Genomic DNA, 23445 nt, shown 5'->3' with positions numbered 1-23445 from the left:
ATCTTTCCAAATACAAGGAATCCTGTCATATTGAATTTCATTATTTTACAATTTGTTGATTGGGGAAGTAACTGCATATTCTCAACAACATTTTTCATCCTTAATTAATTAATGTATGTTTATCTCATTCCACTTTAATGTTCGCTTGAAAGGTATTTTTATATATGGGGAAATTCTCGTGATTGTGGCATGCTACTTATAGATCTGGCATGTGGCTTATTGAACTGTATTTCAATTTCAATTTAATTTCAGATTTATTTAAGTAAAGGAGCATTTGAGTTATTATTTGTTTTTTTTATTTTCTCAAGTGTAAGTACAAATTAACCATGCGAAACGTTGCAACTCCTCCATCTTTCCTAGCATCTTCTGGTGATCCACCAATTAAGTGGCAAAAGTGGAAAAAGGTTTTCGAAAGATATTCAAAAGTGTGTGGTACAAATCTCAGCGCAGTAAGGAGAACTGCTCTTCTTCTGCATTGCCTCGGTTCAGAAGGGCAAGAGGTGTTTGATCATTTGCCTGATATTGATGATCAAAGTTTGAATGAGTACGAGATATGCATATTGAAATTAGACAAACATTATTTACCGAAAGTTAGCACTATCCTTGAACGGTATCATTTTGGTTGCAGGACACAAAATGATGGAGAATCTGTGGAGAATTATGTCACCTCTTTGAGAAAATTGGCGTCCCCATGTAAGTTTGGGGCCTTGCTAGATGAGAGTATAAGGAACCAATTTATGTTGGGTTGTAATGGTGAGAAGGTCAGAAGTGATTTATGGCAGAAAGATGACCCATCTCTGGATGAGGTTATTACCATTGCAAAACAGATTGAACATTCTTTAAAATGTGTAGATATTATAACAAAACATGAAACCAAGGAAGGCAGTGTCTGTTTGGTGAAAGGGAACTTGAAGGAAAAAGATATGAAAAAGGTATCAAATTGAAATCACAGATGAAAACTGTTCGTTCATTCCAACCAAAGTTTTATAGGTCTGGAAGTGAAGGACATTTAGCCAATGATAAGAAATGCCCAGCACTTAAGAGTACTTGTTCGAACTGTAAAAAGACAGGGCACTTTACCACTGCATGCAAGGCCAAGAAAAACAAAGGGAAAGTTTATGTCATCGCTGGTGACAGTGACAGTGATGCCTGCTCAGAATTTGACTGTGGACAAATGTTGTCACAAGTTTATGGCAACCGCAAGAATGGTCCTTTGGATGATAAATCAGTTGAAGATAAAACCACAAGAGTTCTTTTTGATTCTGGAGCAAAAAATGACCATTGTATCTAAGCAATTTTATGTGAGTAATCTTTCTAATACTGTGAAGTTACTCAAGGCTGACATTAGACCTAGTGCATACAGTGGGGAGCCTATAATCCGTTTGGGTTACTTTTGTGGGGTAATCGAATACAAAGGAAGGATTGTATCAGGGAAAATCTATGTCTCGCACAAAGGAGATAGAATTTTGAGCTGGTTTCATCAGAGAGACCTGGGTGTGATGTTGGATCCAAATAATGATCCCCCCATTATCTTAAAAGATTTTTTTTTCCAGTGAATGTAATTTCCACACAGAACAGTAAAAATGATTTCAATACCTCACTTAAAGATCAGTTTCCCAGCGTTTTTAGGGATGAGTTAGGTTGCTTGCGTGGGTTTGTCCCCAAAATTAGATTGGTTTCTGGGGCCTTGCCTGTAGCTGGAAAAGTACGTGGTGTGCCCATCTCGGTGAGAGATTAAATGAAGGGTGAATTACAGAAATTTAAGGCTGAGGGGATAATTGAGAAGGTGGAAGGGACCCAGTGGTTGGCGCCAGTTGTAGCTGCCAGGAAATCCAACAAAAGTCTTCGCTTATGCATTGACTTGAGAGAGCTCAATAAACAGGTCATTGTTGACAAATATTCTCTCCCTAAAATTTCAGACATGCTCATGTTACTACAAGGAGCCAAAGTCTTTTCTACCGTTGATCTAAAATCAGTGTACCATCATATAAAGCTTGATGATGATGATTCTAAAGACCTAACTGCTTTCATTACCCCTTTTGGCACTTATAGGTTCATAAGATTACCCTTTGTTTTAGTGTCAGCAGCTTCGGTGTTTCAAAGGCCACTGGAAAGGGTTTTGAAAGGTCTTTTGGGAATCAAAATATACCAAGATGATGTACTTATTTATGGGAGGAATGAGGAAGAACACGATGCCAGACTTAGGGAGGTGCTTGGGAGATTTCAAAATAGCAACCTTACTGTCAGGTTAGACAAATGCAAGTTCAAGAGATCCTCAATTGATTATTTAGGTCACACCATTTCAGGACAAGGTGTTGAACCCAAAAGTGAGTAAGTGAACACCATACAAAATTTAGCATCTCCTACTAACAAAAAGGAACTCATGAAATTCCTTGGCATGGCTGAATATTACAGCAAATTCATTAAGGGCTTTGCAGAGAAGTGCGTAAATATGCGTAAGCTTCTATGTAAAGGTGTGGATTTTGTCTGGTCTGATGTGTGTGAAACTAAATTTACAGAAGTTAAAGCAATGCTCAAAAGGACTCCCAAGTTGAAGAGCTTTGATCCCTCTAAGAGGTCAGTTCTCATCACTGATGCTAGTATGAAAGTTCTGGGAGCTGTTCTGCAGCAAAGAGATGGAGATACTGAAAGTGTGATTCTGTTTCTTTCACGAAGCCTTAGAGGGGCTGAGTTGCGATATTCTGTAATAGAAAGAGAGGCCCTTGCTGTACACTGGGCTGTGAAGAAACTCAAAAATCTCTTGTGGGTTTTGAAATTTGTTGTGCGGACAGATCACAAACCTTTATGCCAAGTTTTTAACAAAAAAGGTATTGATGCCATTTCAGGTAGAATTTCCAAGTGGGTGGTGGCACTTCAAGCATATGATTTTGAAGTTGAGAATATTCCAGGAAGCAAGAATAGCATAGCTGATGCACTTTCAAGGCTTGTGTCACAAGATGAACGTGATTCTGATTATGATGAAGACAAACTCAGTGAATGGGTTTGTAGCATTGAGAATGATGGAATGAAGCAAAGCAGATGGCATGAAGAGTGTGCCTTAGACAAAGAATGTCTTGAGCTAGTTTCGTTGCTTAAGGATGGATGGGATAGTAAAGTTAAAGGAGATTGTGCAAAATATTGGCATGTGAAGGATGAGTTGTCTGAGTGTGAAGGTGCTGGAGCAGAGTTTTCTGTTGAAAATTTATTGAGTTTTAAGCTCCAGTTTTGTTTATATGTTATGATTAAAATTACTGATTTATAATCACTAATTATTAGTTTTGTTAAAAGTCTTGATTAACCAACATTACTAATGAGAGAAATTACACGTGGGAATGCATATATGTAGCTTAATAATACGTGAACTAAGTTGGTGTGCAATTTATTAAATAAGTGTTGCTAAAGTGGTATTTGTTTCGTGTTTACGCTTTTAAAATAACGTGCTATAATGCTTCCTTGTGTCGCAGATGGCTAGGTAATTACATACACATAAGGGTATTAGTGGGGATTAACACTGTATAATCATTATGATGTGGTAATGTTGTTTTGTGTTTCTTTTAATTAAGATGGTCCGTTTTGGCCTAAACAAAGATGGCTGCTATTTACAGCCTGCGCTCGAGTGATTGAGATGTGACGAGAGGCCTTGCTGAACATGGTTGGAAGTCACCTGACCACAGCCTCTGTCTGATTTAAAAGTTTCCGTGAGGACAGCAGCTCCGGGCATGCTTCCAATTGTCCTTGGAGAAGAATAAAGCCACAATGAACTAAGATAAACCTGCGGTGGCTCTGCTATGGTACCAAGGAAGAGCATTCATGAATGTATCGCTTTCAAACTCGAGTTTCCTTCTTCCGTGTTTTTATTTTTGTGATTTTTTCTGAGCGGAGGTTTTCTAAATGTTGCCAGATGACATCTTTTCCTGCTCGCTCTGCTCAGTGGCTCAACGGACATTCAGAGTTTATTTGTTACTTTTATTTCACTAGTTTTGTTATAAATAATGTTAGACTAGAGAGGGTCTAAGGCCACTTCTTCCTGAACCTATGTTCGTGAGGGTCGATGCTGATCGAGAGGACGGCGACTCGGGAGACTTTACTGAGAGACCTGTCCTGACCCATTTAGCTAGAATAGGTAACTATGAGAATAATGATCTTGCTATTGATTGACTTTCATTTGAATTAATTTAGATAAACAACCATTTGTTTGAATTCCAGTGTCGGGTGGTTATTCCTTTGTCATTTATTGAGTTTCAAATGTTTTCCCTATGTTTAAAATCATGACTCAGGACAATTTCTTTATGGTCGCATTGACCTCGTTTAGATGCAGATTGGTTTAGGTTTCTCTCATATATTCAGTGTGGATAGAGTAATAGAATGAATGTTAGTGTGATGGGCCCTAGCGTATGATGAGTGTATGTGCGTGCGACTGTAGGTTTACTCTGTCCGTGGAAGTAGGGAGAATTTATATGCGCTGATCTGCAGCAAAGGTCTTATATTTCGAGGAACCAGATTGGTTCCGCCTGTCATCTTCCATCAAGAGCTTATAAATCTAGCCCATCAAGGACATCAAGGGATGTCTAAAACAACAGAAAGGCTCAGACTTAACTATTGGTGGCCTGGTATGGACCTACAAGTTGAGCGTCTTGTAAGAGATTGTGTACTGTGTTGCTTTAGTGAAAAATGTCTTAAACCCAGAGTTCAACCCATGATCGTCAGGGAGCGTCCTAAAGGGCCGTGGCAAGAATTAGCATTCCACATTTTGCGGCCAATACAAGGAAATGGTTGCGAAAGTTATGTATTGGTGCTCATGGATTTGTATTCCAAGTGGCCAGAAATTAAAGTCACTAGAAGTATTGATACAAAACAAGTCATATTGTTTCTCAGGGAAGTGTTTGGATGGGAAGGCTTGCCTGGAGTCATCCTGACAGACAATGGTACTCAATTGGTCTCCAAAGATATGGAAGAATTTTTACTTAAGTGCTCCATCAGATACAAGCTGTGTTCTCCATATCATCCAGAGACAAATGGTATGGTGGAATGCTTCAACCGTGTTTTGAAGGAAACAATTGCCATGGCCAAACAAAATTGTATGGACTGGAAATAGGAAATCTTGAATAAGGTGGAAATTTACAGGATCTCACCTCATGCCACTACCGGGCGCACCCCGTTTGAGTTGTTCAAATGAAGGAGTTCCAACACTATAATTGCACCTTTTTTGGGTCAATGAAACCATTTCTAGAAAGGGGGTGTCTAGGTCTGATGACAAGTGGAACCTCAAGGAACGTGGAAAGATAAATGCATGGAAATTGTCCTTTGATTACAGAAAAGCTGTCAAGGTCATTCCAGTTAAAGTGGGTGATTATGTTATGATTAGAGCTCCTCTTGATAGGAAAGCTTCCAGCTTGTTTAAAAAACCACACAAGGTCATTAAAATTTTAACGAATGCCATAAAAACTGAGGATTCTTGCATTTGGAATCTTAATAGAGTGGTTGGCATCAAGAACAGTAAGTTAATAGCCAACGAGGGTATTGGTAAATCTTTGAACTCATCCTCATCAGGTTCCACAAAATCAGCTACCGTTGAGGATAGCAAGAATGTGGGAAGTCAAAGTGAGAGAAGGTTTGTTAGACAACTATCCAAATTTAAAGATTTTGTTATGATTTAGTTAGCTTTTTCATGTGTTCTTTTGGTGCATTTCTAATTTCTTTTCCTTTTCACTTTTTTCATTTGTTTTTGTATAAATGGGGAAGGTGTGTAGTATTGTACCTTAGATTACTCGCCTTCATGTTAATGTAACTTTTACCTGTTATGTATATGTTTGAGTAGCACCATGGTAACAAAACGTGGTTTGAGCAGACTGGAGGTTGAGACTGTCAGTTGTACCTGACACAGCCTGCTGGATGGATGGGACCAATTGGTATTCCGATAAACTTCATCTTTTTATTCAACATTGAAGCATACTTCCTCCTTTAAACTTGATTTTTACATTTACCTTAACAGGATTCACAACCTGTTTATTTGAGATACCTAAAACTTGGACCTCCACAGTTCCAACAGTAGAGCAGATTGTGCCAGTGTCGATCAGAAATGACATGGGGTGGCCATTCACCTCTCCATCCACATATGCCCCCTCTGGTCTACCTCAAAGACTGTACCAAGCAAGCAATTGTACTCCCCTCTCAGGCGCCCTCATTGTCAACGATCAGAACCCAGATATCGGAATCTGTTGAAAACTGGGAACTGTTGGAAACTATTGCGACTCGTCGAAGGGTTCCATTGAGCCTTTGGGTTCGGATTTCAATTAAACATGGGTTAGCTAATTTTGCTGCATCAATGGAACTTGGGGCATATTAGCATTTTGGGGTCTTTGCATTTCCATATTTTGCACTGCTATTGCATTCATGTTTTACATTTGGCCATCATTTTGAACTCGGTTGAGATTCAGCCTACATTCTCGCTTCCAGTGGCTCACTTTGTTACAGTAATTACACACAGTAGTCTTTTTCAATCTGGCTATGTCCATCACTAAATTCCTGTCAACTGACATTCATAGCACTCTGTCCTGTGGAACACTGTTCCCATTATGTATCATCTAACTACTACTTTGATAGCCTATTCGTAAGATTACTGCACCAGGACCATAACCTGAATTTGTCAAATACAGCTCATTCTGAAATCATTTCTGTGCTAACTTTATTTGTGCTAACATTAATTTCTCTTTGATTTACCTCTGTTTCACGTAAAAATTCTTACTGCAATATGCAGGATATCGACAAGGTGCTTTGACTTCCAACAAATTACATTTTGCTGAATATGAGAGCCTTCTCCGGGCACAAGCCAAGAATGAACTGAGACACAAAATTACTGACATTTCCTCTCTCTGGATTTTCTATACCCCTATGCTGCCTGAATAACTACATTAGCCTCTTATAAGACCGATTCACAAACTTAACAGACTTTTGGGTAGTCTTTAATATGTTCAACCAATCAATCTCTGTCGTGAAGCATTATTTTTGAAAAAAGGCAATCACATGGTTATACTTTTCCATGACAACAGGAGAAGGTGCATTAGTTTGAGCAACCCTTGGTGGCTCAGCAGTCGGCCACTGTACTGATACTCTGCTCATAAGCTGCCAGGAACTACAATATCAAAGAAGATATGTGTTAGAAATGGCCCTTTCTACAAGGTCACCCCCAGACCTTTTGCCTTTCTCCTCTCCTTTTCGCTGAATTAGTTTTTATTGGCTTTAGGACTCTGGGTACTTTACCATTGCTAATCAATGTTAAAGTGCATGTGCTCTCTCCCTAAAACGTGGTTCCATTAGCTTATCCACAATTGCCATATTTAATTTACTTATTAGTCCCTAGAAATGTGCAGTACATGTGCCCAGGGCCTGTAAATTAAATGCTACTAGTAGGCCTGCAGAACTGATTGTGCCACCCACTTGGATTTTGAATTGTAATTCCAAAAATGTCACATTTAGAAAGTTGGCATTTTTTACTTTAGCAATTTAGGGCCTTCTGTCTGTCTCTGAATACATGTCTGAGGTGGGTGACAGCTGAGCTTTGTGCATTCGCTCTAGACAGCCACACACAAAGGGAGCGTAGGTGTGACTTGTTGGGTCATCCACATCCTGATGGGCCATCCTGGGCAGCACGGGAGGGAAGATCTGGTCAGAGTGTCACACTTAAACCTGAATAGGCAGCGACCTGTCCCCACATAGAGAACTGCTTAACCCCCTGTAGTGAGTCTGGAGTCAGGGTAGGAAGGGCAGGTACTCAGTTCACTTCAAAGGCATCTCTTTGAAGTCTCCCCCATTACAAAGGCCCAACTGGGTAGACGTACTGGACGAACAGACACCACCACTTAAGTACCTGTGGATACTCTGCCAGGAAGAAGGACTCCTGTGCTGCTGAAAGGGCTGACCTCTGCTGGACAGCTACTTTGCTAGACTACTGCTCTGCTGCACTGACTTGCTCCCTGCTGCACTCCTTTGCCTGGGAGTGAGATGGACTGGACCTGCATCTCTCCAACCCAGAACCAAAGTGACTCCAAGAGCTTGCTGGCTTGCGTCCTGTTCTGAGGTCTCAGGGACATTAAAGACTTCCATCTCACCCTGCTACAGCCACTGAACTCTGCCATCTGTGAGTCTTGCCCAGCCAAGTAGTGGCAACCAGGTCCTGGCCCCTTGGAAGTGGGTATAAAGTGCTGCTCCTGCAGAAATCCATGCATTTAATGCTGTTGTGCCACTCGGAACCGGCGCATCTCTATCAACAACGATGTATTGCAGCTGCCGCAAGAATCTATGACATCTCATCGCCTCCATTTCCAATGCATCTTCGACTTTGTGCGTCTCTGAGCTGACGCATTGCCTTCCTCCTGTGGTCTGACAACGACGCATCACCTTTATGTTTCCCGCATCTCGACTCTGTTCCAGCATCTTACCTGGGCCCATTGACTATATCTTAATACTTTACTCTGGATCTCGATATCTAACACACCCATGGAGGTTTTGGTCCTCCGATGGACCTTGCTCTCTGCTTTGAGGGGTGAGGAATCAGGGTGTTGACCGTTGGCTACCCAATGAGGACCAATAATTGATAACCAACTTATACATTGGAAATCAACTTCTCATATACCACCCTCAAAACCATGCAGTAGATATATAAGATAGCAACAGGAAGTCCAAGCCTTCTGAAAAAGTTTAATCGAGATAAGATCATACAAATCAATAGTTCTGTCATGGCTATGCAGAACAATTACAGAAGGATCTGATGTTCTGAAAATAATCTATGACTATCTCCACTATGCATTAGAATCTCAATTACTCAATTATTGCATGAATAGTCTGTGTGGAAAGAGAACATTAGGAATACTATTTAAAAGAGTTAGCAATTGTAATATTCAAGGCAATAATAAGCATTTAGGTAAATTTGTCATGAGTCTCAATAAGCAATTACAAAATGTAGAATAAAACCACACATTAAGAAGAGTACAGACAAAAGACAATCTTACAGGTATATTGGGAATCTATAGTTCGGCCTAAGAGTCTATGGAAAGTTAGCTAGGCAAAGGGGATCCTGCCACCAGTAAGGACAGGGAGACAGTTCATGAAGAGTTCTGTCAGCATAGGCATAGGATGTGGTCAAAGTCCACCAGAAAGCAGTCCATGGGGATAGGCATAGGGAAGTACCCACACAAATGGGGAAAGAAGGGGTTCTATCAAGAGAGTACTGAGCTGGGGTGGGCTTCGACTCGACTTTGCAGGAGAAAATATTGATATATTGTATCACGTCCAGAGATTACATCAATTGTCACCCCATCATAGTTCAAGCCACATGTGACTATCTTAGGCACACAAGGTGCAAAAGTAGATATTGCGGCATATTTCCTCAAGCCCTGTCATGAGAATCGATAGTCTGTTCCAGGTACAGAGGTTAATCCACAAAGAGTGGTTCAGAATTATTGCCTTCCATGAGCTGAGGTTAAGAGTTTAGCTTCTCACATTAGTGTCCATATAGCGTATCAGTAAAGTATCCTTTAGCCGTCAAGAATGTCATGTGGAAGTGCAAGAAAGTTACATGAGTGAGAATCAAATAAAAATTCCTTTCTCAACCGTCCATAAAGTAAAATGCAAACCTAAGGGAAAAAGTCACTTAATGCATTTAAAGACGATACTTCTTGATTAAGAAATGAGTATGTAAATAGACTCCAGCAAAGTGAAAATTGAATTAAGCATTTGTCTCAATAGTTGAATATCGTAAAGTGTCAAAAGTTATTGCATAGAAATGCCTACTGCCACGTTTTTAAAGTGCATGCATGTAAAACATTATTGTAACCAATTAAAAATGTTCGTTTTAGGACATTTAAGCCTCTATTAGTGTGAAGCAAGTTTCATTCATGTAGATCAAACTATATACGAATTGCACCATCTTTTCAATAACTATAGTGCATTACAATAGAAGCAATAAAAGATGGTTTACATTCATCATAAATGTTTGCACAATTGTGATTGAGACTAATGAATACATGCTTATATAACTTGTCATATGAATTTATAATTAATTTCCATAATAGCAGAGAGTACATTTGGTAAAATTTTCATTTCGACATTGTTTAAGCTATCAGGAAAATCGATTATTAGGCATCTTAGACACACAGTATATTAACATCTTCTATTTCTACAAATCTAAGCACTATTTTACAGTGCTTGTACTATATTCTTTCTCAGAATCACTATCATTTTCTAAAATGTGTGCAAGGTGCACATTTATTTCCATGTGTGTTTTTGTTGTCATTCAAGGGGATTGGATGTTTTGAGATGGAAGCAGAATTCAGGGAACTTATCAAAGGAAATCTTGAGTTTGGTTTTCTAGTTGGATTTTTGTTCATGAGCAAGAAAGCTACTTGGTATGACTGTGAAACCTATGAGAAACTTGAGGGGTTAGCTACAGAGTTGGGAGTTGATTTGTCTAAAAATCAAAATATAAAGAACAGTTTCAGGATGTTCATAGGTGAGGATACCACAAAGAAAATTCAGATACCGGGTACATTCAAAGTCTGCTATCGAACAGGTCTTGTTGGGGGTTTAATTTTATACAATACTCAACGTAGGCTCTCAATTATTCTTAAATTAAAGGTTCCATGTGGTGGAAACTGCAAGGATCCTTCATTTGGAATCATCTTGTTCTATTGTTTTACCCATATGTGTGTAACCCAACTTTGATTTTCATGTAATGTGCAGGCGTGCCTTCAGGCGGGGCACCACGCCCTCATGGCTAGGTATTCTTACATCATCGATAAACAAAGCTCCCAATCGGATTCTTGTGACTAGGTTGCTCCCTCCCATGCCCCACTTAATCCACCCAGACCAGGCAGGTTTTATACCTAGGAGAAACGCCGCGCATAACTTTAGAAGACTTGCGCATGTCTGGTATGCTTCGATAGTACAAGATGAAGATTGTGCCCTAGCTATGTTAGATATTGAGCAAGCCTTCGACTCAGTAGATTGGAAATATTTGGGTATCCCCTCAAAAATGGGAATGTGACAGGGGTTTCTCTGCTGTGTTCAGCTAGTATATATGAATCCGTCAGCTCGGGTGCGACTTAGAGGAGCGGTGTCTGACCATTTATGTCTGTCGAGAAGAATACGACAGGGATGCCCCATGTCGCCACTGCTGTTTGCAGTGGCGATGGAGCCACTAGTGGCAACACTCAGAAAGACTATGGTGGACCATGGGATCCCTCTGGGAGATAACGTGCATATTGTTTCCTTGTATGTGGACGATATGTTGGTATATCTAAGGTGCCCACCTAGAGCAGTCCCATTCCTCCTACACGAACTAAGGAAATTGGGCGAGTTCTCCGGACTCCATAGTAACCCTAGCAAATCTTTGATAGTCTCATTCTGGAAAATGTCACAGTACGTAATTGCTTTTAACCTGATGTGGGTCTACCATGGAAAACAAGCATTTGCAATGCAATCGGCCTCGCCTTTGGGAACCTATATGTATTTAGCTATGCAACTATGCAGCCTGAATTGCCGATCCTTGGCGAAACATCACGCTGAGGTTTTCGATCTCTTGGAGGATGAATCCCCCGATGTTCTCTTTCTAACAGAAACTTGGCTTACCCAAGATTCTACTACTGAATCTTGGCTGGCTCTTCCTTCAGGATTTGCTATGAAGAATTTAAATAGACTGGGGAAGCGCAGGGGGCATTGCAATTATCACAGTTTTAATAGGGAGAATGTGACGGGCTACGAAAGCACCTTATTTAAAATTAGGCTGAATCCCAACCTCACCATCTCTGGCTTTCTTCTCTATCGCCCGCCCAGGCCTTCGGGGGCTTTTCGGGAAGACTTGGTAAATAAGACCTCGCTGCACGCCTGTCAAGCTGCGAATTTCAGCATCATAGGAGACTTGAACCTCCATTGCGATGACGTTGAGAAAACTGAAATCGCGAGCTTTCTGGCTGACTTAGAAGCACTCCAATTGGTCCAGTGGGTACAGGAGCATACACATGCTGCTGGGCACTTACTGGATTCTTTATTCTCTAATCTTGCCTGGTTGAAGGTGGATCCTCCAGCCCCACAGTGCTGGACAGATCATTTCTTGGTGATCTTCACACTACGATGGCTGGGTCAGCCGAGAGAGTATTGTCCGACCTCTGCTCTAAAACGACCTTGGCACAAGCTAGACAGCAGTAGGCTGTCTGCATACTGGTCTAGCCATAGGCCTCAATTACCTCGGGACATTGAGGCAGCGGATATACGAGTCAATGACGGGGTAAAATCAGGCCTGGATAGCTGTATTCCATCTAAGATGACTAGGATAAACCGGGGCCAATCCAAACCTTGGTTTAATGAGTCGCTATCTAAAGCAAAAAAGCACTGAAAACAGCTTGAACGCACGTGGAGACGCGTGTATGATGCAGCTGGGAAATCTAATTACCGAGCGGCCATTAATCATTACCATAAGCTAATTCGGAGAGCTAGGGCCGAGTATGTTGGCAACAAAATCTTAGCAAGTTCTCATCCATATAAAACAATATTCTCCCTGCTCAAGAATATGAAGAATGGTGGTGTGTCCAGGATTTCTCCTATTTCCTCTAATAGCCAATGTAATGAGCTGGCTAACTATTTCGTCAACAAAGTGGAAAAAATATATCAAAATCTCCATCTGATGGCCAGTTCTGACAGGAAGATCTGGCCTGCTGTCCCGGCCTCCCAAAGTCCAAACAGCCTGCTATCTTTTCCATTTTTATCTCTAGCAGGTTTGGAGATCCTGTGTAGGAAAATCAAATCAGGATCACCAATTGACCCATTGGCCCCAAAGCTCTTCTGTCAAGTCATGCCAACAATCCTGCCAGTATACCTGGAACTGGTGAATCTTTCCCTGGCTTTAGCTACAGTACCAGCAGCATGGAAACATGCGAAAGTCACCCCCTTGTTGAAAAAAACGTCTTTGGACCCATCGAGCCAGGTAACTACCGCCCCATTTCGCAACTCCCTTTCCTATCGAAAATCGTGGAATTACATGTACATATTACTCTGACTGAGTTCATGGAACAGAACGCAATCCTTGACCCGTCACAGAATGGTTTCAGAGCCCGCCATGGCACAGAGTCTGCCCTGCTGGCAGTGACTGAGGAAATTCGAGGGATTCTGGATGTTGGGGACTCGGCGGCCTTAGTTCTTCTCGATCTAAGTGCCGCCTTCGACACGGTCTCCCATGAAATTCTGTTGAAGCGTTTATATAACATCGGAGTGAGGGATCTGGCTCTAGACTGGTGCCGTGCCTTTCTGACGGGAAGATCCTTTCAGTTCTGGATGCCACCATTTCAATCCCAGAGGTGTACCTTACAACAGGGAGTGCCTCAAGGCTCCATCCTGAGCCCCCTTCTGTTCAACATCTATATGCAACCTCTGGCCCAGGTGGCTTGGAAGAGAGGATTGTCAATGGTGTCATATGCTGATGACACCCAACTAGTGATCGCCTACTCGAAAAAGAATAACGCTAATTTAGGCAGGTTCAAGGAAGATCTGGTAGAGGTGGCAGACTGGATGGCCAACAACTGCCTGCAATTAAACACCAGCAAATCTGAGGTGTTGTTATGTGGAAAAGACCGTGACCTGTGGTCTGAACAATGCTGGCCAGACTGCCTTAAGCCAGCCCCTGTGCCCAAAGAGGCAGTTAAGAACCTTGGGTTTTGGATTGATAGCAGACTGGCGTTTGACACTCAAGCCAAAGCTGTGGCTGGGACCTGTTTTGGCCTACTGCGCGGCCTGAAGCCGATACTTGGCTTTTTTCCCCCTAGAGCTCGTCAGACCATCATCCAGGCGACAATACTATCCAGACTGGATTATGGAAATTCATTGTATCTTGGGGCAAACATAATCCTGTGTCCAGCGCCTGCAAAGGACCCAGAATGCTGCAGCACGCATGCTGGTGGCACTCCCGAGATCTGTGTCGGTCTCTCATGTCCTACCCAAACTACACTGGCTGCCTGTTGAGAAACAAATTCAATTTAAAACTCTTGTGTCGCTCATAAAATTCTCAACCAACAGGCCCCTTTGGGCCTGGCTAAGCTGCTTCAACCATATATGCCTCAGCGGCCAATCAGATCGGCCAATCAGATCCTAGCAAATGTCCCTCGGGTTGTGAGAGCAAAAGCCGGGTGTCGTTCATTTTGCTGCCATACGGCGCAACTTTGGAACCGGCTTCCGCTTTCTATTAGAGAGATCCAGACTCATCTGACCTTTCGTAAAGCGATCAAGACTTGGCTTTACCCCTCTGTTGCATAACGGCTTTTTGACATGCCACCCTCCTGTGTCTCTGATCGCGCTGGGACGCCCCATTGCTGGGGCAGCTATGCGCGCTATAAGTTCGATAAATAAAATAAATAAATTAGCCTTGGTGCTGAACATCTACTGTTCTTTAAAATGGAGGGAAAGTAAGCATCAAACTGCGTGACACGCCAGGTATGGGAACACATGGAGAGAAATATTGCCTTTCAGCAGGAAATGATATAGGCCAAAGCTCTGTTTTTAATATAAAATCAGGGCCTTTGGTGGTCATATCACTGAAAATCCAAGATTTGAAAAAAATATTTTTGTCTACGGGTGCTCGTGGAAGACAATTTCTATGGAATGGAATCTAGAGCATGCTTAAGTAATTCTGGTATTTTACTGACCTCTGCTGGTCATTTTATATCAAGGCAAATAGAGGCAGTTGAACAGAAAAATAAGTCCTTAAGCGTAAGTAGACAAGTCCTAGGGCTGATCTCCAGAGCCTACATAGTACATACACATATAAGTATACAATAAGTATATACTAAAGTATATACAAAAGGTATCGAATGCTCGACCTAAACACACAAAGGGGAAAGAAGGAGGATGAGAAAGACTTAAGTACCGTCACAAAGGGAGAGAGCAGGAACCAGCAAGAGGAATAAACGAGCCAAGGGTGTCAGGTACTGAATTAAAGAGGCCTAGGGTGGTTTCAATTCTAGAGAGCCCTGGTATTTGATCCGCCGACATTTGTTTAATAGGGCTTCCGAGCAGAGCTTTGGGCACCGGTACTCATTAATTGACAAATTAAGCACTGACGCATCTGAAAAATACTTTTCCTTTGACGATGCACACAGCACTCATCCCACTGTGGCGCAGTGCTTTCCTGTTCACATTCCACTCGCAGGTTCCCGCATCCTGCGTGTGGAAGTGCTTCGGGCTCGTGCTTTGACCAACTTGCTCCTTTAATGGACTGTAATGGAAGTGAAGTTCCTTGTGCGCTGCAGGCCTCAGGGTTTACTGCTCCGGTGTTCCGGTGGGAGAAACACCGAGCGGCTGAAGCACGAGGCAGGAAACGCGGAAATTACCCAAGAGCATAGCTGCCAAGGTTTTAGATCGCTATGTGTGACATTTTTATAATTTCTGTGCAATTATGAGTGCCATTAAAACCACTATGAGTGACACTTTTCTCGCCAGCAAAATCAACCAATAAAATATTAGGGAAACATAAATATCAAAAATTTGACCCATTGGAGCAATGAGAAACTCTAAGATCTTAAAACTGCTGCAAATTCATGAGGTGGCTTAGTCATAATTACAACGAAATTATCAAAATATCATTCATAGCAATCTGAAACTTTGGCAGATATGAAAGAGGGCGAGCATCATTTCACATGACATAGCATTGAAGACCATGCCCATACTTCTGTTCTTGACACCGAGTCTTGTTTACTTAAATATTTCATAAAAGTAATAGGAAGTATGTGTTTTATTCTATTACTATTTTATTGTTTCTCTTGTACAATGCTGATCATATAATAAACTTGTGAATTTTGGTTGGCATAATATATTGACTAATAAGAATAAAGTGGCAGAAGCAATGCCAATTAGACAAAAATAAAAGAAAAGGAGCATGGTAAAACAAGGAGAATAAAACAAATCACTTTTACCAGGTTATGTTTGTTGTCCAAGACGAGGCCTTGCAAAAAATTATTGTGATGGGAAAAGGTTTTTCTCTTGGAGTGGGGTGAACTAAGTCAGTACAGCTGTCACTGCAGGGGCCACCTTTTTAATAAGCGAATGCTGTAAGAAGGAAAGCAAGACTTGTGGAGTAACTACTAATATTAGCCTCAGATGTCACCACTAGGAAAAAAGAAAAAAAAAGCGGACACCTAGAAAGCAGGTCACATGGCTCCGCTAAGAATTAACACTAAAAGGAGCAAGGACTTGCGTTTAAACTGCAGAACCACCTAACAGGGTGTGAGAGGCCCTAACACAGAGCCCAGCTGCCTCGGGGCCTATAGCGTACATTAATTAGAGTCAGCTGACCCGCGGACTCCGGCTGGCGCAGTTAGCAGTGTCATGACAGCATGGTGCTGGGCAAGCCTAAGGAGCGGTTGGGAGACACATACAGCGGTCACAGCAGGCTGTATTATTTCAAAATGTAACACCAGTGAGGTGAGCAGTCCAGGGGTCTGGCGCACCACAGCTAAAAAATTCACTCACTTGAATGAGTCAATAAACTAAGAGAACTGCATGTACTCTGTAGCAAAGAGAAACCTTTTAAGTCATTTTAAAACATACTTACTGCATATTTGCTATGCCGTGGGTTTTAGAACAAGCTGCGCACGGTTCACCCTGCAGCAGAGCCTCTCCTCCTCCTGCAGAGTACATCTTCTTGCCCACGCTGTGACCTGGGAAATGTCTGGGAGCCCCAAGAGATTGTCACATACAGGAGACTGGTTGGACCAGGAGATGTAGGGGACATGTTTGTACTCAGCAAGGAATGTTCGAGTACTTCAATCTCGGATTTCTTTTAATTAAATCCCGGATGTTTATTCCCAGTGTAAAAATGTGTACGAATCCAAGCTCGAGCGCACAAGATCGAATTCGTCAAGCGCTCCAGCCCCGAACTACGTTTCCCAGCATTCCCGAACGCCGTCACGCAACACGTTTTGGCGCGTGCGTCACGCCGCAGCGTCTCCTACTAAGACGGAAGCGCCACCACACAGCGCGTCGGAAATTCTTGCCGGCGGCCGCTGTCACTTCGCGCAGCGTCTTGAACCCACTCTTGGCTTGCTGTGAGACAGGCTGGATCTTGGACAGTGCTGAAGCGCTCCTTGAACTACCGGGGCTTCTATTATTGCAACGAAGGTCTGGTAAGGGTGCAGTGCACCGATACTATAGCCGTCCCTTCTCGTCTCGCCTCCCCTCCTCCGTTGGAGAGCAATACTCACGCTCGTGCGGAGGGAGGATCACTGATCTGAGTTCCTTTGGCTTTACTTGTGAAGCGCTTGTGCATAACCTTTGAATACTAATCTGGTGGGTCTACGGGGACTCCAGGCTCTTCTCATTCGAAGGTAACCTCCTCCTCGAGGCCAGACTATAATTGAACCTCAGTGAGCTACGCTCATCCCTGGTACCATGCACATATCGGTTCACCTGGAAACAACCGATAACGTTAAGTAATTCATAACGCCATATTCTGACGACAAGAATATATGAGAAACTTTTATGGGCAATGATTGTTTGTGTTTCTGTACACGTTTGTTATTGTTGCTGTTGTGCTTCTGACTCCATTCCAACAGGGAGCTACCATAAGATAGCGGACTACGCGCTCTCCCTGTAAAGCAAAGTGGAGTCTACACTGGGGTAGGTGCTGGGAGGAAACCACGCAGTAAATGTTATATGTATGAGGGAGAACCTGTGCAAGCTCTGGTGACGCTTTTGATGTTGTCCTATGCTGTCCTTGTTTATTATCTGTATCCATCTATATAGCCAACACAACAGAACAACAGTTTATGACCACGCTAAGAAGTAGAGGTGTCACACCTAAAAGCTGCTTGTTCTTTTCTTTTACAGGTATATTAGGGAAGAGAAACATAGTTATGGTCATGATAGTGAAGGATGTGTAGCCCAGAGGTTAGGGGAGATAGGTAGGGTATTAATCTTGTTCCTTGTGTTTTACAGGTCTCCCTCCCCGCTGTTCCCTTCCTTTCCTTCCCTCACTTGATCCTCCCGATGACCTGTGCCATTATGGCTATCTAGGCTTGGGTAGATCAAGAGGTGGATCACTATTAGCAACAATCCGATCCCGAGGACTGAACCAACGTGACAAAAAAACAATTAAGCCGCTCTTTTTAACGAATGGATAAACCTTTCCTCTTGAAGCAATATCGTGATCGGAACATGAGGACAATACTCCCTGGGGCGCACAATTGAAAATGTCTGAAATCAGTTCTTAAGTGTGTTGGATTGCTGAATTTTACTTAGCCCACATGTATGGAAATAGAGAATTTTCATATTCTGCAGCATACATTGAAATTATGGTTCTGAGATGGACAGTTTGATTGTTTTGAAAATAAATTGCTGCAAAGTCATTTTGTTTGGAGCTCTGCTGCCCTCTTGTGGGCTCTGTCGGCACATTGGCACAGCGAATAAGGGAAAGCCGGAGAGCATACGTTTTCTTTCGTCTAATTGCTGAACTGCGGATATTGTCTCATCTACAGGGTAGGCTATATAATGTCGTGACCCTGAAGAACTGCGTGAAACAGATTAGAGTAATACCAACAAGCATTGACAATGCAATAGGCCCCGCATTTATGTGATACCTATTGCATTGCAAATAGCAGTGCGGGCGACGAGGCACGAGGGGGGAGGCGGCAAGAAGGCATCGGACTGTGGAAGGGGGTCACAAGAAGAAAGTAATCTGTGCTGTGAAGGGGCCAGTAGCCGTGGAAAGACACAAATGACTGACATGGCCTTTATGGGGTGGGACTAACAAGCTTGAAACCAATCAGAAGGCAGCATTTAGAACCTAAGCCAATGAAGAAGATGGGCCGGAGAGTGGGCGGAGCTTCCACACTATAGTGTATACTGCATGCCTTGCAAAGCGATGGCAGTGCATTCGCACTGCAACGCTAGGCGAGACCTAAGAAGAAAGTAGTCTGCGCTGTGAAGGGGCCAGCAGCCGTGGAAGGACACAAATGACTGACATAGCTGTTATGGGGAGGGACTAACAAGCTTAAAACCAATCGGAAGGCAGCATTTAGAACCTAAGTCAATGAAGAAGATGGGCCGGAGAGTCGGCGGAGCTTCCACAAAGCTTCCACACTAAAGTGTATACAGCATGCCTCGCAAAACGATGGCAGCGCCTTCGCGCTGCAACGCTAGGCGAGACCTAAAAAGGGTATGAGATACCTGGGTATTCAACGGCGGCATACATCCTCGTGATTTTTAGAACATAATATAGGGAGGATCATTGCTGGGGTGCGAGCTTCGGTGGGAATCTGGAAATCCCTGCCCCTCTCTCTAATGGGTAAAGTGGCGATTATAAAAATAATAATCATACCTCGCTGTCTCTACACTCTGCAACACTCTCTCCATGGAATCTCCAGATCCTACTTTTCGACATTAGATAGTTTACTGGTGGACTTGTTATGGGGCAGCAAATGGAAATGAGTTAAACCGGATACCATCCAACAGAAGTGGGTGGAGTGGGGGTGTAGTAGACTTGTATACGCCTATATTACATAGCAGCCCAACTACAACAATCAATCAATCAATCATAGCATTTGTAAAGCGCATTACATACCCGTGAGGGCCTCAAGGCGCTGGGGGGGGGCTGCTACTGTTCGAAGAGCCAGGTCTTGAGAAGTCTCCTGAAGGTTAGGAGGTCTTCGGATGGCCGCAGGCGGATGGGGAGGGTGTTCCATGTCTTGGCGGCGAGGTGGGAGAATGATCTGCCACTGGCAGTCACTCTTCGGATGCAGGGGAGGGTGGCAAGGGCGTGGTCTGCGGAGCGGAGCTGGCGGGTGGGGGTGTAGAGGCTGAGTCGGCTGTTGAGGTACACTGGTCCGGTGTTGTGGAGTGCCTTGTGTGCGTGGGTGAGGAGCTTGAAGGTTATCCTCTTGTTGATGGGGAGCCAGTGCAGGTCTCTCAAGTGGGGTGTGATGTGGCTGCGGCGAGGGATGTCGAGGATCAGGCGTGAGGAGGCGTTCTAGATGCGTTAGAGCCGTTTCAGGAGTTTGGCCGGTGCTCCTGCGTAGAGTGCGTTTCCGTAGTCCAGTCTACTGCTGATGAGGGCCTGGGTGACAGTCCTTCTAGTTTCGGTGGGGATCCACTTGATGATCCTGCGAAGCATGCGGAGGGTGATGAAGCAGGAGGAGGAGATGGCGTTGACCTGCTTCGTCATGGAAAGGGTGGAGTCGAGGATGACCCCTAGGTTGCGTGCGTGGTCGGTGGGTGTAGGGAGTGCTCCTAGTGCAGTCGGCCACCAGGAGTCGTCTCAGTCCGAGGAGGTGGATCCGAGGATGAGGACCTCCGTCTTGTCCAAGTTCAGCTTCAGTCGGCTGTTTCTCATCCAGTCAGCGACGGCCTTCAACATGCAGCCCACTGGCTGGAAGAGGGTAGTAACTGGAGAAGGTCCTTTTGGCAGGCACCTACGACGGTAGTACTCTACCTGAGCTACTCATGATGGGGTCGGCGATCCCAAAAGATTATCCTTACCTGATTAGATATGTGGCAAAAGTCCGGGAGGATACACCGTACTCCCCTGACATGCCATTGTGGGCCATCAGGCCATTTAAGAAGATAGCAGAGTCCATGTCTATTCAGCAATGGAAGGACGGGCGATGTTTTACAATGGTAGTCTGGTATACTAACGGCAACTTCATAACCCGAGAGGAGGCTGTAACTGCTTTCGAGCTGGGAGCAGGTCAATTCCTACAATATAATAAAATAGCGTCAGTAGCTAGGATCTGGACTTCCTTCCTGGAGGACCCCCCATGCACAGCCGTTCTTGCAAGCATAATATCAATGGCAGGTGGGTGGCGTTTGATCTACCATATTTATAGGGCCCTCCGAGACGATATCCCGGTCAGTGCCCTCCCGGTTCAGGCAGAGTGAAAGGAGGAATTGGAGGAACACATAAGAGAACGGGGCTGGGCAAAAGTACCATAGGGGTTCAGGAGGTGAGCTCCAATGCCCGTTTTAAGTTAATCCAATATAATATAGTGCACCAAGTATATCTAACCCAATATAGACTAAGTAAAATGTACCCAGAGAGATTGGACGCTTGCCCTAGATGTGGAGAGGCAACAGCACGCTTCGTGCATATGATATGGGAGTGCAGGAGGCTGAGGGCATTTTGGGAGGGATTGTTGAATATTATCCAAGCGGCGATCGGATGGTCCGTCTCCAGGATGGTCCAATTTGCTCTTTTGAATTTACTACCCACCCCGAAAAAGAAAAAACTGAGTAGAAAGTTTGTGCTCCTTGGGTTGGTGATTGCAAAAAGGAGAATAGCAATCTTGTGGCTTAGCCCGACTCCACCTCCTTTAGGTGGATGAGAGATTTGAAAGAGTGGGCAACAGCTGAACTGGTCCGGATGAAACACATTAGGAGAGATGATGGACTTGAAGAGGATGCACGAGCATGGTCCGCAATGATTGCAGATTTGAAGCATCCCTGGGGGGGGAGAGGTAAAGGTCGTGAGAGATTCACAACAAACCCAGGGCAGGAAATGGGATAGATGGATTACAGTGTGGCACTTCTGATAGATGGTTAATGGAATCACAGGCATCTGAACAGTTATTGGACACTCAGACATGAAGGGCGGGTGGGAAGGGGGGGAAAGTTGATGAAAAAAGGACATTGACATTATTGCAATATTGTTGAATTCATCCTAAGTACAGTCACAGTAGATCATTTTAAAAGACCATATTACAAATGTACCTGATACTGTTCTCATATGTAAAATGCCAATAAAGGGTGTTAGAAAAAAGACAAAAACAAAACTAAACTCCCCACTTCTACAACAAAATAATCTTTACCCTTTAAGTGGCGCAATACAAAATCACTAAAACACAAATAAAATTACCGGCAATACTCAGCAAATCATGATGTGATACTCGGCAACACAAGAATCCAATCCTAACACAACATTACTGAACCAGCCACTCACATCGTGGCACCCAATTATGTAGTGACCAATCCAAGCAATGTACATACACCACTAGATTCTGGAGCTGTGGTTAGGTTGTAAATTGCGCAAAATCAAAGGGAAGTATACAGCAAATAAATAGCCATGAACAGAATGCTCAAGGGAACAACAGGAAGCAGCCACATCGAATCCCAAAATCCTCCATTACACAAGGTAGTTGACGATAAGCAGGTACAAAAACGGTTTGTTCCCGAGCAATAACAAAGATAAACTGTCCAATATAAAGTAACAAATATCACAAGAACCAGATCCAATCCATATGTGTGAGGATTTGTCTTTTCTTTATTCTTTCAGTTGTCCTGATCACATATTCCACAAAGTCAGACCAAGAATAGATGCGGCCAACACGTGTTTCGTCTTGGGGCAAATAACCCCCACGACTTCCTCAGGGCTACAAAGATAATTATAAAAGTTTTTTTCAAAACACATGTAGTACTGTAAACAGTAACACATAAATCATATTACATTCCAGTGATGAAACAAGCGAAAGACCCAGAAAATTCGGAAAAAGCTAGAGGAAAAGATTAAGAGAAACCTCCGTGAATGCTCACTAAGAGACATTTATATAGTATGTCAGAGGGAGTCCCACCACAAAGAGGTTATTAAACGTGAAAAGATAATCAGAAGGTCAGCCTAAATTTACAGAGAAAGAAGGGTGAAAGACACCGTTCCAGAGAGTGGTTTATAGTATCAATTCATATATTCCCCCAGAATGTGTCATGTAGTGCAATAACTCAAAAAATATTTGTGAGAGTCCACCCAAGCCATTACCATAACAGAGTGACAACGGAAATCACTCGTAAATAAAGTAAGAGCAGTGTCCTGAGAAGGGCACCGTTAATTTGTGCTTAAGATTATATGTATATATAACATATATAGCACTCACCCTAAATAATGAATGTTCGATCAAGATATGACGAGTACGATGGAAGAGTCAGTCAGAATTGAAATTGTTACAGTGCATAATCAGAAGCCTAAAAAGCAAATAAAATCTGCATATTACACATCTATGCACTTTAAAACATCCAAATTAGTTTCTGAAAATATGGATATGTCAAACGTATCTAAATCAATATTCACACATAAGGATTGAATATCCAGGTAAAATAATCCAACATCATAATTATAAGTCGTGAACACTATCCTGTTCCGATGGTGAGTAGCGTTCCATAACAGACATCGTGAATAGGGAATAAAGTATTCACAAATTACCTATTGGGCCACGCAGGGAACTCGAGATATCTTACTAGTTAACCCTGCATCTTAATAAACATGGCTCAGTAATCATTATCTATTCGTGTAAAACGAAACATCAATACAGTTAAAAAGTTACCTCCGTTCTAATTCCGACAATGTAGTCCAATTAGAAATAGTTTCAGGCGGCAATAGGTATTCTGAAAATACACAAGGAGACTAGTTTAGTCTATCTAGTAGTCGTT

General features: G+C 43.0%; 1 protein-coding gene across 14 annotated transcripts in view; it reads right to left on the bottom strand.

Moving 5' to 3' along the window:
• LOC146861836 (endogenous retrovirus group PABLB member 1 Env polyprotein-like) overlaps positions 1-23445 on the bottom strand; it is a 406860-nt gene that overhangs the window by 383166 nt on the left and 249 nt on the right. For 9 of the 14 annotated variants that reach the window (XR_014978062.1, XR_014978065.1, XR_014978063.1 and 6 more), the window contains exon 2: positions 23340-23400. The gene's annotated coding sequence lies outside the window, so the exon portion shown is untranslated. Of the gene's footprint in view, positions 1-22268; positions 22398-22892; positions 22981-23339; positions 23401-23445 lie in introns of those variants that run through there. The other 5 variants (XR_014978059.1, XR_014978060.1, XM_085640984.1 and 2 more) reach the window with 3 other exon arrangements.

Source organism: Triturus cristatus, chromosome 2_2 (assembly GCF_964204655.1).
Source record: "Triturus cristatus chromosome 2_2, aTriCri1.1, whole genome shotgun sequence".
Taxonomy (NCBI): domain Eukaryota; kingdom Metazoa; phylum Chordata; class Amphibia; order Caudata; family Salamandridae; genus Triturus; species Triturus cristatus.
The sequence above is the reverse complement of the archived record's forward strand: the minus strand, read 5'-3'. Positions and strand labels throughout refer to the sequence as shown.